The sequence below is a fragment of the Rattus rattus genome, chromosome 4 (genome assembly GCF_011064425.1).
Source record: "Rattus rattus isolate New Zealand chromosome 4, Rrattus_CSIRO_v1, whole genome shotgun sequence".
NCBI lineage: Eukaryota > Metazoa > Chordata > Mammalia > Rodentia > Muridae > Rattus > Rattus rattus.
Window position 1 is genome coordinate 7,857,045 of NC_046157.1, and position 13,955 is coordinate 7,870,999.

Here is a 13,955-nt window from a genome sequence, read left to right on the forward strand (position 1 = left end):
AGAAAAGAGGAAGAGTGAGAGAGAGAGAGAGAGAGAGAGAGAGAGAGAGAGAGAGAGAGAGAGAGAGCACGAGCCAGGCACACACAGAAGCATACACACTGGATGAAACAGAAAGGGTACCTGGTCACTTTATTTTCACTCTCAGTGTTTATACTTTTCCAGACAAAAATTACCGCATGCAATTCTTTCCCATTAATTTATTTATTCACTTTACATCCCAATCCAGCTCCTAGTCCCCTTCACACAGATCCTTCCGCCATTTCTCCATCCCTTCCCCTCTGAGAAAGGGGATTCCTCCCACACACAACGATACACCCCACACATACACATCAAGTCACTGCAGAACTAGGCACATCCTCTCCCACTGAGGCCAGAATAGGCAGCCCAGTCAGGGGAATGGGATCCACAGTCAGGTAACAGGTTCAAGCACAGCCCCTACTCCAGTTATTGGGACAGCCACATGAAGACCAAGCCGTATGTCTGCCACATACGTGGGAACCAGGTCCAGCCTATGCTCCCTTCCTGGTTGGTGGTTCAGTCTCTGGGAGCCCCCAAGGGTTCAGGTTAGTTGACTCTGTAGGTCTTCCTGTGGAGTCCTTGTCTTCCGATCCCTCAATTCTTCCCCCAACTCGTCCACATGACTCCCTGAGCTCCATCCAATGTTTGGCTGTGGGTCTCTGGATCTCTTTCCATTCGTTACTGGGTGGAGCCCCTCAGAGGAGAGTTATGCTAGGCTCCTGTCTGCAAGCACAACAGAGTATCATTACCGGTGTCAGGGATTGGTTCTTGCCCTTGGGATAGCTATCAGTTGGGGGCTGCACTTGGTGGGCCATTCCCTCGGTCTTTGCTCTGTCTTTGTCCCTGCACATCCTGTAGGCAGGACACCTCTAAGTGAGGTAACCAAGGCCCAAAAGGTCTGTACTCACGTATAAGTGTATTCATTTTCATGCTCTGCTTTTTATTGACTACTGAAGCAGGAGAGACGCCCCCACAGCAAACACTACTTACAAAAATACCTTCAAGCTTCTGCCTAACACTCCACCATAGGGGTCTGCTTGGCTTCATTTAATCTTCCCATGTTGATGATCTTGTTATTAGTGTGTGTGTGTGTGTGTGTGTGTGTGTGTGTGTGTGTGTGTGTGTGGTGTGTGTGTGTGCATGCACACGTGTGCGCTGGGAGAAGGGTGCATGCCATGCATGTGTGTGGAAGTCAGAGGACAACTTTGTGGGACCGGTTCTCTCCTGTCTTCCTGTGAGTTCCAGGGAAAAGGCCTTTATCATCTGAGTCATTACTGGCCCTGTGGATCAGTTGGACAGTTTACCATGTCTTTCGTTCTTGTAATGAAAAGGGCAAAGACTATGGTTGCATATAAATTCTTTTGTTTTAGATTCCCAGAAATGCGACTACTAAGGCAAAAGTATGAACTTTTAGGTGAGAATTTTCTTACTATGCTTTGAAGATCCTGTCGGCTTCCACAAGAGGTTGCTTCTATCTGGAGAAATTTTCATTACCCTGCATCCAGGGAAGCCAGTCTCTAGAGGTGAAATCTGTCCTTAAACATTCCCATCATAAATGCAGGAGCTGGGCTGGAGAGATGGCTCAGTGGCTAAGAGCACTGACTGCTCTTCCAGAGGTCCTGAGTTCAATTCCCAGCAATAACATGATGGCTCACAACCATCTGTAATGAGATCTGATGCCCTCTTCTGATGTGTCTGAAAACAGCTACAGTGTACTCATATATAATAAATAAATAAATCTTAAGAAAGAGAGAAAGAAAGAGAGAAAGAAAGAAAGAAAGGCAGGAGTTGTTAGAGGTTTTGACTTTTCTTATCCAGCTACTAGTTTTAGAGATGGTGCTTTTTTGGCTGGAGAGATGGCTCAGTGGTTAAGAGCACTGACTGCTCTTCCAGAGGTCCTGAGTTCAAATCCCAGCAACCACATGGTGGCTCACAACCATCTGTAGTGAGATCTGATGCCTTCTTCTGGTCTGAAGACAGCTACAATGTACTTACAAATAAATAAATCTTAAAAAAAATTTTAGAGATGGTGCCACAAAGGATGAGATTTTAATAACCACATAGTCACCAAGGATAGAGGTGATGTAGACCTGATCCTCTGACCACAGGAGAAGGGAAATAGCCTTTATTGACAGGGTGAAAGGAGAGTCAAGTCCCTAGGGATAGTTATAAGAAATGAGGATGTCCAGGACAGAGGGAGCAGCGGGAGAAAGAACATGGCACCGAGAGTAAAGGCTGTGCGTGCGTGCGCACGCGCACGTGGGTGTATGCATGTTAAGATGCGTGTCCTGTGAGAGAGGAGACTATTATTTTGGAGAATGAAAACCATGATTTTCATTGCTTGAATTTTGCTAATTACACAGTGGTTTCTGGTGTTTGTACAGCATTGTGGATTTGGATGTGCTGTCATTCATTTCCTGAGTTTTGCCTCAATTATTTTCAGGTAGAAAACACAGCTTTTTTTTTTTTTTTCTGGAGCTGGGGACCGAACCCAGGGCCTTGTGCTTGCTAGGCAAGTGCTCTACCACTGAGCTAAATCCCCAACCCCTTTTTTTTTTTTTTTTTAATGTCTTTGTTTTTTGAGACAAGGTTTCTCTGTGTAGCCCTGTCTACCCTGGAACTCACTCTGTAGGCCAGGCTGGCCTTGAACTCAGAGATGTGCCTGCCTCTGTCTTCCAAGTGCTGGCATTCAAGTTGCAGGCCACCACTGCCCAGCAAAACCAGAGCCTTTTAAAGATACTTGTCCAAGACACTCAAGCACACAGCAGAGTTGGGACTTGGGGTTTAAACCACCAAATCCTGTTGCCAAGTACTGTTTCCCCAACCAGAGCCAACATAGGGAACATAGTGCCAATCACTCCGTACAGAGGCTCCAACTCCCTTTTCTATTTACAGACCTGTGATGTTGCCTTTTTCACGGTGTCAATCTTGAAATAGAAAGGATGGTTATTCTCTGCATTAAGCTGTGCAATGGAATGACCAAGTGCCTCCTTCAGCTCCAGGCTGTCTGTCTACAGGTGTGTCCCTGGGGCAGCCACGGCAATTCTTGCAAGGCAGTTCTACCAAATCATTTCCTGAAGAAAATCAGATCTAAAGTCAGTAGGTACACCCAGACAGTAGACTTGCCTGGTCCTTGTCACACACAATCCCTGCTTCCTCATTCATGCAGAGTGCAAGGTAAACAACAGGGACAAGGGAAGGTGGTCCATGCAACAGTCACTGCTCCCCTGTGTCCTCCTTGACCTCACATTTAGGAAAGAGTGTTTGCCATTCTCACCCATGTGCTGGAACTGCTTTGAGTTTTACCCCCTGACACAGGGTCTTATGTGTCGCAAACTAGGCTTGAACTCTGTGTGTAGTAGTTGACCTAGAACTTCTGATTCCCCTGCTTCAGTTTCCTGACTGACATGATTACAGATGTGCACTGCCATGCCAGGTTAAAATTTCCCATTTTTGATGTAAACTATAGAGAAATGTTTAACTTTGAGGAAACTGATTGTGAACATAAAGCAATGACTCTCCAATGGACAGCTGGGAGTCCATGGCTCCATTAAAACAGGCAGTGCCAGTGGTGTTCCTCATGACAGGTGCACAAGGTGCTCCTCATGACAGGTGCGGAGTGGTGCTCCTCTTGACAGGTGCACAGTGGTGATCCTCATGACAGGTGCACAGTGGTGATACTCATGATACATACACAGTGGTGTTCCTCATGACAGGTGCACAAGGTGCTCCTCATGACAGGTGCACAAGGTGCTCCTCATGGCAGGTACACAGTGGTGCTCCTCATGCCCTGTGCACAGTGGTGCTCCTCACGACCATACAGAGTGGTGCTCCTCATGACAAATGCACCTTTAGGGTGCACATCATGACACAGGTAATTTGTTGCAGTAACAGATAGCTGACAACACAATAGATATTGTCTTAGTTAGGGTTTCCATTGCTGTGAACAGACACCATGACCAAGATGACTCTTATAAAGGACTACATTTAGTTGGGGCTGGCTTACAGAGGTTCAGCCCAGTATCATCAAGGCAGGAGCCTGGTAGTTTCCAGGCAGGCATGACACTGGAGGAGCCTCAAGTTCTACATCTTCACCCAAGGGAAGCCAGGGGCAGGCTGACTCTTCCACACCGGGTGGAGTTTCAAAGCCCATCCCCACAGTGATGCACTTCCTCCAAAAAGACCACACCTCCTCCAACAAGGCCACACTCCTAATAATGATGTCTGTATCTGTTCATAAGTTCACTTTATTTTAGTTTTTATTTTTAAGGGACCCTGCCAACTATCAGGTAAGTTACTTAGCTGACCCAGCTTCAGCTTCCTCTCCTGAAAAATCAGGGTAAATACCTCCCTGTACTTGCTAGGAATTGAACTCAGGACCTCTGGAAGAGTTCTCCAGCCCCTGAAGATCTATTTATTTATTATGTATACAGCATTCTGCCTGCAGGCCAGAAGAGGGCACTATATCACATTATAGATGGTCATGAGCCATTGTGTGTTTGCTGGGAATCGAACTCAGGACCTATGGAAAAGCAGCCAGTGCTCTTAACCTCTGAGCCATCTTTCCATCCCTTTTAACTGTTTTTAAATATTTATTTGTTTGTTTGTTTATTCAAAACAGGATTTCTCTGTGTTACCCTGGCTGTCCTGGAACTCGCTCTGTAGACCATGCTGGCCTTGAACTCAGAGATCTGCCTGCTGGGATTAAAGGCATGTGCCACCACAGCAGGCTGGTTATAGCTTTTAAGAAATATCGTTTCCAACAGTGTGTTTCCCCCAATGGAACCATGCTATAAGGCCAGTTTGTAATCTCTTTTGTTACTATATACAAACACAATGAAGTCCAGGCCTAGTGGTACATTTCTTCAATACAGGCAGCCAGGAACAGAGTCAAGTGGGTCTCTTAGAGTTCAAGACCACCCTGGTGTTGAAGTTCCAGGGTAGCTAGACCCACTGTGTGAGACAATGGTATCTTTTAGGTGCATCTTTAGTTTTAAATCTTATAAATTCATAACTATTTCATTATGTCATAACGTGTAACCTTTGCCCAGTATTAACAATGCACGGCTGAACACTTCAGTAAGAAACTCTGGTAGCACAAGCATTGTTTTGATGATGTCACGGCCTGTGACTGCCTTCACGAGTGCAGAACCACGGTGGACATCGTCAGCCTTTGAAATCCGGCTTCCGGGGGAAACCAAGGGCCCTTCACTAACAGGTATTCCCATGTTTAAAACGTGATTTCACTTACGTTTTTAGTTTCATTCAGGTGCACATGAGGAGTCTTTGTGCCTGAGGCCTAATGGAGAGTAACATTAGAGTTGGGTGAGTTTCTGGGAGGCTGCTCCTGGCTGGGGCTGCTCCTGCCTGAGGCTGCCCCTCATCCTTTGTAGGGAAGTGCTGCCTGGTCCCTACTCCACACCACCCATGCCCAGAGTCATGAGTGGCTTCTTTGTGGACTGTGGCTACTCGGAGAACCTGCTCTCTCCTCTTGGTGAATGCATTTCATGCTGTGCTCGATAGTTTTCTGTCAATGCAACACAAGCTAGTCATGAGATAGGAGGGAGCGTCAACTGAGGAAATGCCCCCACAAGATCTGGCTGTAGGGCAATTTCTTAAATAGCTTAAAACTGTTCAACTCTGCCAGGCCTTGTGGGGCCTGCTCTGTAGACTCAAGTGTTAATGATTAGCAGAAGAAATCATCTGCCACCTGGTGCCCAGCTGTGAAATTGCACCCGGGGACTTTCCAAAACCCACCAGGAAGTCTAGTCTGCAAGTCCACGAAGACTGAAACCTTAAATGTCTTCTGGACCAGGAGCAAAGCGATGGTGACGTTGCTTCCAGATGAAGAGTCTCAGTCTAGACAGCAGTTAAAACTGTAACAACCAAAATAAAATTTATGAATATAAATTGCATTATGGATCTCTTGCTTCTGGTGGTCTGTGGTTAAACGTGTCCAGGAAGGAGCTGGGACTGTAGCGGTTGGATATTCTCAAGAGGAAGGTTTAAAGGTCGATGGCCCTGTAAATGCAGAATTCTTTTGGAGACTCATCATTGCCTTTGTGTGAAGACATGTTGCTTTGCAATCGTCTCAAGTGTCGTGTCAAACTCTCTGGTTATGCTTGGGTCACAGCCCACTCTCACATCTTCTGTGATCAGCATGGCAGTGTTGAGTTCAGTCATCCATCTGCAAGCTGCCCTGCTTGCAACAGCACCCTTTCTGGAAGACAAGCCTAGATATTGTCCAAACAGAGCTCAGTCCATGAGAGGAGTACGGCGCTATGGTATCAGCAAATCGATGGCATCAGCAGGGATTCAACCAGAGGTTGGACATTAGCTCCTGAGCACTGGCCTTCTGGACATACCAGGTACACCAGGGACGTCTCTATCAAGAATATAATCTCGGGGTTGGGGATTTGGCTCAGCGGTAGAGCGCTTGCCTAGCAACCGCAAGGCCCTGGGTTCGGTCCCCAGCTCCGGAAAAAAAAAAAAAAAAAAGAATATAATCTCAGCAAGGCTGAGAACCTCTTAAAACAGATGGAGAAGACAGATGCCAGCAAACACAGAGCAAGGAAGTAGAATTAGCCTCTGTGAACTGGGAGGATATCTCCATGATGAAAGTTCTAGAAGGAAACAAGAGAAACTCTAATGGTATCTATGAAAAACATATGGAGTGCAATTGCCAGTACCAAAACATCCAAGGCCTTTATGATAGCCTTAGGCTGAGGAATCTCACCGTGGCTAACCGAGAAGGCTCCCTGGAACCAACTGTGATCCCACAGTCTGGGGTCTTCGGCTTCCCACCAGGGAAGAGGTCAAAGTTTTCTTTGGATCGTACACCAGTTGGAAATCAAGGTGGCGGAGATGAAGGTGTTCAGTTCGGACCATTTTTTGTGTGTTCTCCCACAGCACCCGAACCCGTTAACAACTTCTTTAGTTTTGTGTCTCAAAGGCATGAACCGGAGCAGCGAGTCTGCAGCAGGGCCTTAAAAGCAAGAAGAATTTAGCTCATGTTTTTATATCAAGACTGTTTTCCTGCATCCCTGGGTTCTCTTCACATGTCGGCCTTAGAAGAAATTGGCTCGCAGTGTGGTATGTGGCTTCCTGTTCGTTTTCTTCACTGTTTGCTTAGGGCACGGGCATTTCATGAATGTCGGTCTCTAGTTTGCCATTGCTCACACAGTCACGCTGCTGCCCAGGTCCTGTTTCAGACCAAGCTGTGTCTATGCTTGTGTAAACACCAGTGTTATGTTTACATAGCGCTTTGGATTCTAGTGTGTGTATGTCAAGTGTGTGCGTTGATTTTTCTCTGCTAGTATATTTCTGTAAAAATGATGGTCTTGGAAAATGTTGGCTTGCACTTAACAAGTGTTTTACAGTTTTGTATTTCCATTTGTGCTACTTTGGTTTGGAGGTGTGCTTATGCCAGTGAAAGAAATGTGTTCTGTTTATAGTTTAAAATAATTTATACTGATAAAGTTATTTGTTGATTTTATTGGTCTTTGTTTAAAAATAAAGATGCTTTACCTTTAAAAAAAAATATTACCGGGCTGGAGAGATGGTTCAGTGGTTAAGAGCCCCGACTGCTCTTCCAGAGGTCCTGAGTTCAATTCCCAGCGACCACATGGTGGCTCACAACCATCTGTAAAGAGATCCGATGCCCTCTTCTTGGTGTATCTGAAGACAGCTACAGTGTACTTATATATAATAAATGAATAAATCTTTTTTAAAAAATTACATTCTGAAGAGAATTAAATTGCCAGACAGTGGTGGTTTGAGCCTTTAATCCCAGCACTTGGGAGGCAGAGGCAGGGTATCTGAATTGAGGCCAGCCTGGTTTAGAGTTCTAGGCCAGCCAGTGTTGTACAGAGAAACCCTGTTGGGGCTGGGGATCTACAGCAGCATCTGAAAGGCAGATCCAGGCAGCAGAGAGAATAGAAAGCCAACTGGATGTGGTCAGGATGTAGGACCTGATCAGCCCTACATCAGGGATGTCCCATTCACAGAGACACAGAGACGGAGATCGATGCAATAAGCAAGAGGTTTAATGATCCAGTGCACTGGGGTGACCCTGTAATCAGGACAGAGGTGACCCCGAAGAGCAAAGGTGCACACCCTTTATACTGTTTCAGATATAGGCTTTAGGTTACAGCAGGGGTGGTGAAGGATCCCGTCCTTACTGCGGTTAGCTCATTCCATGCGGATGGGGGACTGCTAAGGGCGGTTAGCTCATTTCCTGGGACAGGGTATTATCCTAAATTCTTTGGACAGTGTTAAAGTCCCAGCCACCTGGTGTTTCCCTAAGGCAGCCTTTGTCCTTAAGTTTGAATCTTACAAGGACTGTCTGAGGAGGGAGAACTCAGTGAGACTAACAGAGGCAGCGGGGGCGGGGAGGGGTGGACCCTGCCTTTGTCAAGAGGATGAACAGCTTATCTGGGAAGAGGGAAGCCTGGGGAAACTATTGGGGACTTTGAAATACATAACAAGTGCTTGGAACCGAGGGGGTCTGGAGGCCAGCATGGGCCACAGGTATAAGTCATCGGAACCATGTGTCTCTTTTGCCGGAGGTAAAGGAAGCCGCTCCTCAGTAGATGAAAACCGGTTCCACAGGCTCCCGGGGAATGCTAGCTTTTATCCAACTTCCACAAACCATGCTGAACTAACTGGGCCTAGACTCAATTTTGGAGTAAGTAAGTATGTGTGCCTGCCCTTTCGGGGAGTGGAGATGGGGTACCTGACAGTGAACGTTGTAGTCTATAGCCAAAGCTACTCGGGAGGTTGAGACAGGAAATCACTTGAGCCCAGGAATTAAGCAGCAGACTGTCCAACTGTCTTGAAGCAGAACAAACACCTCACAGGTTGAAGTAAGACAAAAGCAAAGAACATACCTTGCGGGTCGAGAGTTCTGTTTATAATTAAAACAGTTTGCTTGGTGTTAAAATCTAGCTAAGAGATAAGTCCGTTTGTCCTGTGTCAAGTCCCTGCTAATTAAGGCCTTTATTTGTAATCAAGAGCAAATTCGGCTGCCTCTCTCTAACACCTGCGCTGCCTCTCCCTTGCTGAGCTCCAGCGGAAGGAGAAAGGGGTAAATAAGTAAGGAGGTGCCCATACCATGGCTCGGTACCAAGCAGACTGCATGCAAATCCACCGGAGGTAAAGCACCCAGGGAAACAACTGGCTACAAAAGCCGGCCGCAAGAGTGCGCCCCCTACTGGAGGAGTGAAGAAACATCATCATTACAGGCCTGTGGAGATGAACTGGGACCCTATCTGAAGTCTACTGAACTTGAGATTCGCAAGCTCCCCTTTCGGCGTCTGGTGCAGGAAATTGCTCAGGACCTCAAAACAGATCTGCACCCCAGAGTGCAGGCAGCTATTGGTGCTTTGCAGGAGGCAAGGGAGGCCTGTCTGCTTGGCCTTTTTGAAGATACCAACCTGTGTGCTATCCATGCCAAATGTGTAACAATTATGCCAAAAGATATCCAGCTAGCACGCCGCACACGCGGAGAACGTGCTTAAGAGTCCACTATGAGGGGAAACATTTCATTCTCAAAAAAATATATTTTCCTCTTCTTCCTGTTATCAGTAGTTCTGAATGTTAGATATTTTTTCCATGGGGTCAAAGGTACTAAGTCTATGATTGCGAGTGGAAACATAGGGGACAGAATCAGGTATTGGCAGTTCATGTGTATGTAAATTTTTAATATAAATGTAAGCTCTGAGCCATTAATGTAAGCAAAATGTTTCAATGAACACATTTCAACAGTTCAACCTTCTAACAATTATAAATAAACCTGTTAAAATTTTCTGGACAGTGCCAAACTTTGGATTTTTTTAATAATAAGCAACTAAATGGTGTTTGTAGCACTTTTATCATACAGTGGATTCCATCCATTCACTATACTTTTCTAACGGAACTGTCCTACATGCAAGTCCATGCTTTTAATGTTGTCTGTCTTCTGTGCTATTCTTGTATGTTTGCTATTAAAATACATTAAACTAAAAAAAAAAAAAAAAAGTGAGTTCCAGGTCTGATGCAGACTGCTGGTAACCCCGGCTCACCACTGTGAATCTTTGCAGGTGTCTGCACATTCACTTGATAAATGCCCTTGCCTTTGTTCCTCCAGCTTTCAATGTACTCTTTTAACAGCGGATAACCACCCCCCCCACCCCTCTCTTCCTCTCCCCTCTGTCTCCCTCTCCTCTCCCCCTCTCTCCCTCTCTCTAACACACACACACACACACACACACACACACACACACACACACACACCCCTTATCTCCCCTATAAAAAGAACTCAAGAGGACAGTGGGGGCTGTTCTCAAAATCCCTACCTAGGGGACACAGCCAGCTGGCCAGCCTAGAGTGCACTCAAATACAGCTCTCATTTGAACAATCGTGGACTTGGTTCTTTCTTTCTCACCAATCTTAGGATTAACAATATGGGGTTGGAGAGGTGGCTCAGACGTTAAGAGCACTGACTGCTCTTCCAGAGGTCCTGAGTTCAATTCCCAGCAACCACATGGTGGCTCACAACCATCTGTAATGGGATCTGATGCCCTCTTCTGGTGTGTCTGAAGACAGCTATAGTGTGTACTCATATAAAAATAAAAATTAATTATAAAAAAACAAAAAAAATATAATGCTCTGGCCATATTTATTGAGGTTTCTTTACCTGGAAGATATAAATGTGGGTTTTCTTAATTAAGCGACAAAGAATTAGTCTTTTTTTTTTTTTTTTTTTTTTTTTTAGTATAGAATAGAGTTTATTCAGGGAATGGGGGGGGAGTTAAGAGGAGCAGAGGGGTGGAGAGAGAGAGAGAGAGAGAGAGAGAGAGAGAGAGAGAGAGAGAGGAGTAGAGAAGAGGGGCAGAGGTTGGCCATGAGCACGTGGAAGGGGGGCGGGGTGGAGAGAGCAGAGCAAGAGAGGAGCAAGAGAGCAAGAGCGTACTGATTAGTCTTCTGTCGATACACAAACAAGAATTATCTGAAAGGAGGCCATCTTAATTGAGAAAACGCCTCCATAAGAGCCAACTGTAAGGTATTTTCTTAATTCGTGATTGATGGGGGAGAACCCAGCCCATTGTGGGTGGTGTTAGCATTTTTAGAGGCTCCACCCAACAGATGCCTAGCAACAGCCGGGTAGGAACCCAGCTTGCGATAAAAGGACAGTTTGCCCCCCCCCCGTCTCTGTCTCTGTGTCTGTGTCTCTGTGTGTGTGTGTGTGTGTGTGTGTGTGTGTGTGTGTGTCCCCTTCTCTGTCCCCTCTCTTTCTCTACCTCTAGTCCTTCTCAATCCCCTTCTCATGTCCCAAAATAAACTAGATAAACTTCATTTTGTACTCGACCAGTCATGGCTGGTCCCTCAGGAGGGAATGTCTCAGCACCCTCTCCAGCCACATCACACGCCACCGAATACCAAAACGTCTCAGGTGGTGCCATCCTGGGCTGGTGGTCCTGAGGTTGATAAGAAAGCAGGCTGGACAAGCCATAGGGAGCAAACCAGTCAGCAGCACCCATGTGTGGCCTCGGCATCAGCTCCTGCCTCCAGGTTCCTGCCCTATGTGTTCCCTGTCCTGACTTCCTCCAATAAAAGTATATGATCCTGAAACCTAAGCCAAGAAAACCCTTTCCTCCCCAGCTTGCTTTGAGTCATGCTGTTTTGTCCCAGCAATAGGAGCCATAACTAAGACAGGACTTTTGCCCTTCTCCCATGTTCACAGAAATTTTTAAAAGAATGAGCAGAAAGAACAGAAAAAACAAAACGGAAGGGCCTCCCTTCCACATTCTTCTCTTGGGTACAATATCTTAGAGTTTTGTTTATTTTATGTATGTGAGTATACACTATTGCTGTCTTCAGACAGACCAGAAGACGGCATTGGATCCCATTACAGATGGTTGTGAGTCACCATGTGGTTGCTGGGAATTGAACTCAGGACCCCTGGAAGAACAACAGTCAGTGTTCTTAATCACTGAGCCTAACTTCAGCCCTAACTCTAGGTTTTAAAAGTGGCCTTTCAAAAGATTTTATATATTTTCAGTGTGTACACATGTGTGTGTGTGTGTGTGTGTGTGTGTGAGAGAGAGAGAGAGGGAGAGAGAGAGAGAGAGAGAGAGAGAGCAAGCCCACATGGAGGTCATAAGACAACCTTGTGGAGTCCATTCTCACTTTCTACCTTTACTTAGATTCCAGGATCAAACTCAGGTCATCAAGCTAAGCACTTCGTCCACTGAGCCATTGCTATAACCCACATTTCTCAGTTTTATTCCAAAGTCTTGCTGTATTTCTCAGGCTGGCCTTGAATTCTCTCTATAACCTAGACAGGCATTGAACCTGTGATCCTCCTGCCTCAGCCTCTGAAGTAGCTGGAATTAGAGGCTGGTGCCTCCAGCAAAGGGGCACCACCCTTGAGTGTCTTCTACCTGCAGGGAAGACTCCAAGGTCTCCAGAGCTCTCGGACCCCCTAGGAGTTACACAGCACCTTGGACATAGTCAGAAAGAAGCCAAGTGACTAACAGTCTGGCCCGCACTTACTGTTGTTGTCTTATCCAAAATATTCTTTTTCTGGTCTCTGTGTGTGTGTGTGTGTGTGTGTGTGTCTGTCTGTCTGTCTGTCTGTCTGTCTGTCAACAGGGTTTTACTTGGTAGTCTAAATTGATCTAGAACTCAAGATCTTGCCTCACTAGAATTATAGGTGCGTGAAAAAAATAAAATAAAATAAAATAAAATAAAAAGGAAAGAGCATGACTGGCCCTAGCTATGGTAGAGGAGAGCATTTATTATGGATATTTGGGAGAGCAGAGCCAGGGGCAGGAACATGTGGGAGAGTCCAGGGTGGACATGACCAGATTAAGCTGGGCCCAAGATGAGGGACGGGGAGGAAGAAGAGAGGGAACCAGGTTCAGCATCCAGGAGGTCCAAAGAGAGTAGATGAAAAGGCCAGGTAACCAGAATGGTTGGATTGTACAGGGAAGGGCAGCCCAAGCCCTGGACTAGAGAGCTCAGGGTGGGATGTGGGGTGGGTCAGCCAGGAGGGCCCTGTAACAGGTAGGGACTGAGGGATGCAAGGAGAGCTAGGCAGTTTGCTTCACTCTGTTGTGCTAAGAAGGCACCTCAGATGTTTGTCCCAGGTTTGAAACCCAACATGCTAACACGCCAACGTGCTAACACGACAACATGCTAACACAACAACATGCTAACATGACATGTTAACACGACAACATGCCTCTCCGCCCCCTCCCCCTTTTGTCAACATCTTATTGACAAAATCAAGAAAAAAAATGAGACAGGATCTCACTATGTGGTCCTGGCTGTCCTGGAACTTGCTATACAAACTAGACTGGCCTTGGATTCACCGAGATCCACCCACTTCTGCCTCTGCCTCCCCAGGGCTGGGGCTAAAGGCTTGCACCAGTTCTACTTTATAATCAACAATTTTTTTAACCCAAAATAACTGAAAAACATTTATCTAACTAGTCACAGACTTTAGCAAGCCCACAAACCCAATTTTAAATCGGAGCTCAAAATCAGTGTCTGCCCGTCTTGTAGGGTAGCTGTTGAAGTCAGTCTACAACACTGTGTCCTAAACAGGTGGATTGTAGACACAGGATAGCACCACCTAGCGTTCAAAAAGCCCAAACTGTTCTTTATTTTATGCGTACGGGTGTTTTGACTGCATTCGAGGGCACCACATATATGGCTGGTGCCTGCAGAAGTCAGAAAAGTGCCTCAGACTCCCTAAAACTGAAATTATGCATGGCTCTGAGCCACCATATGGCTATTGGAAACTGAAACTTGGCCCCCCTTCAGAATCACAGGCACTCGCTCTTAACCTCTGAGCCATCTCTCTAGCCTCTGAGCAATTATTTAATTAACACAAGGGGGAAAAAAACTATGGTTTCACTGAAAGGTAAGAAATGCAAATTATAGCTCAGAAT

At 46.0% G+C, this 13,955-nt stretch overlaps 2 pseudogenes; both read left to right on the forward strand.

The window, feature by feature from the left end:
* The first annotated feature begins 6,045 nt into the window (after nt 1-6,045).
* LOC116897769 lies at nt 6,046-7,025 on the forward strand (annotated as a pseudogene).
* A 51-nt stretch (nt 7,026-7,076) lies between these two features.
* Nucleotides 7,077-9,596, forward strand: LOC116897773 (annotated as a pseudogene).
* The last annotated feature ends 4,359 nt before the right edge of the window (nt 9,597-13,955 follow it).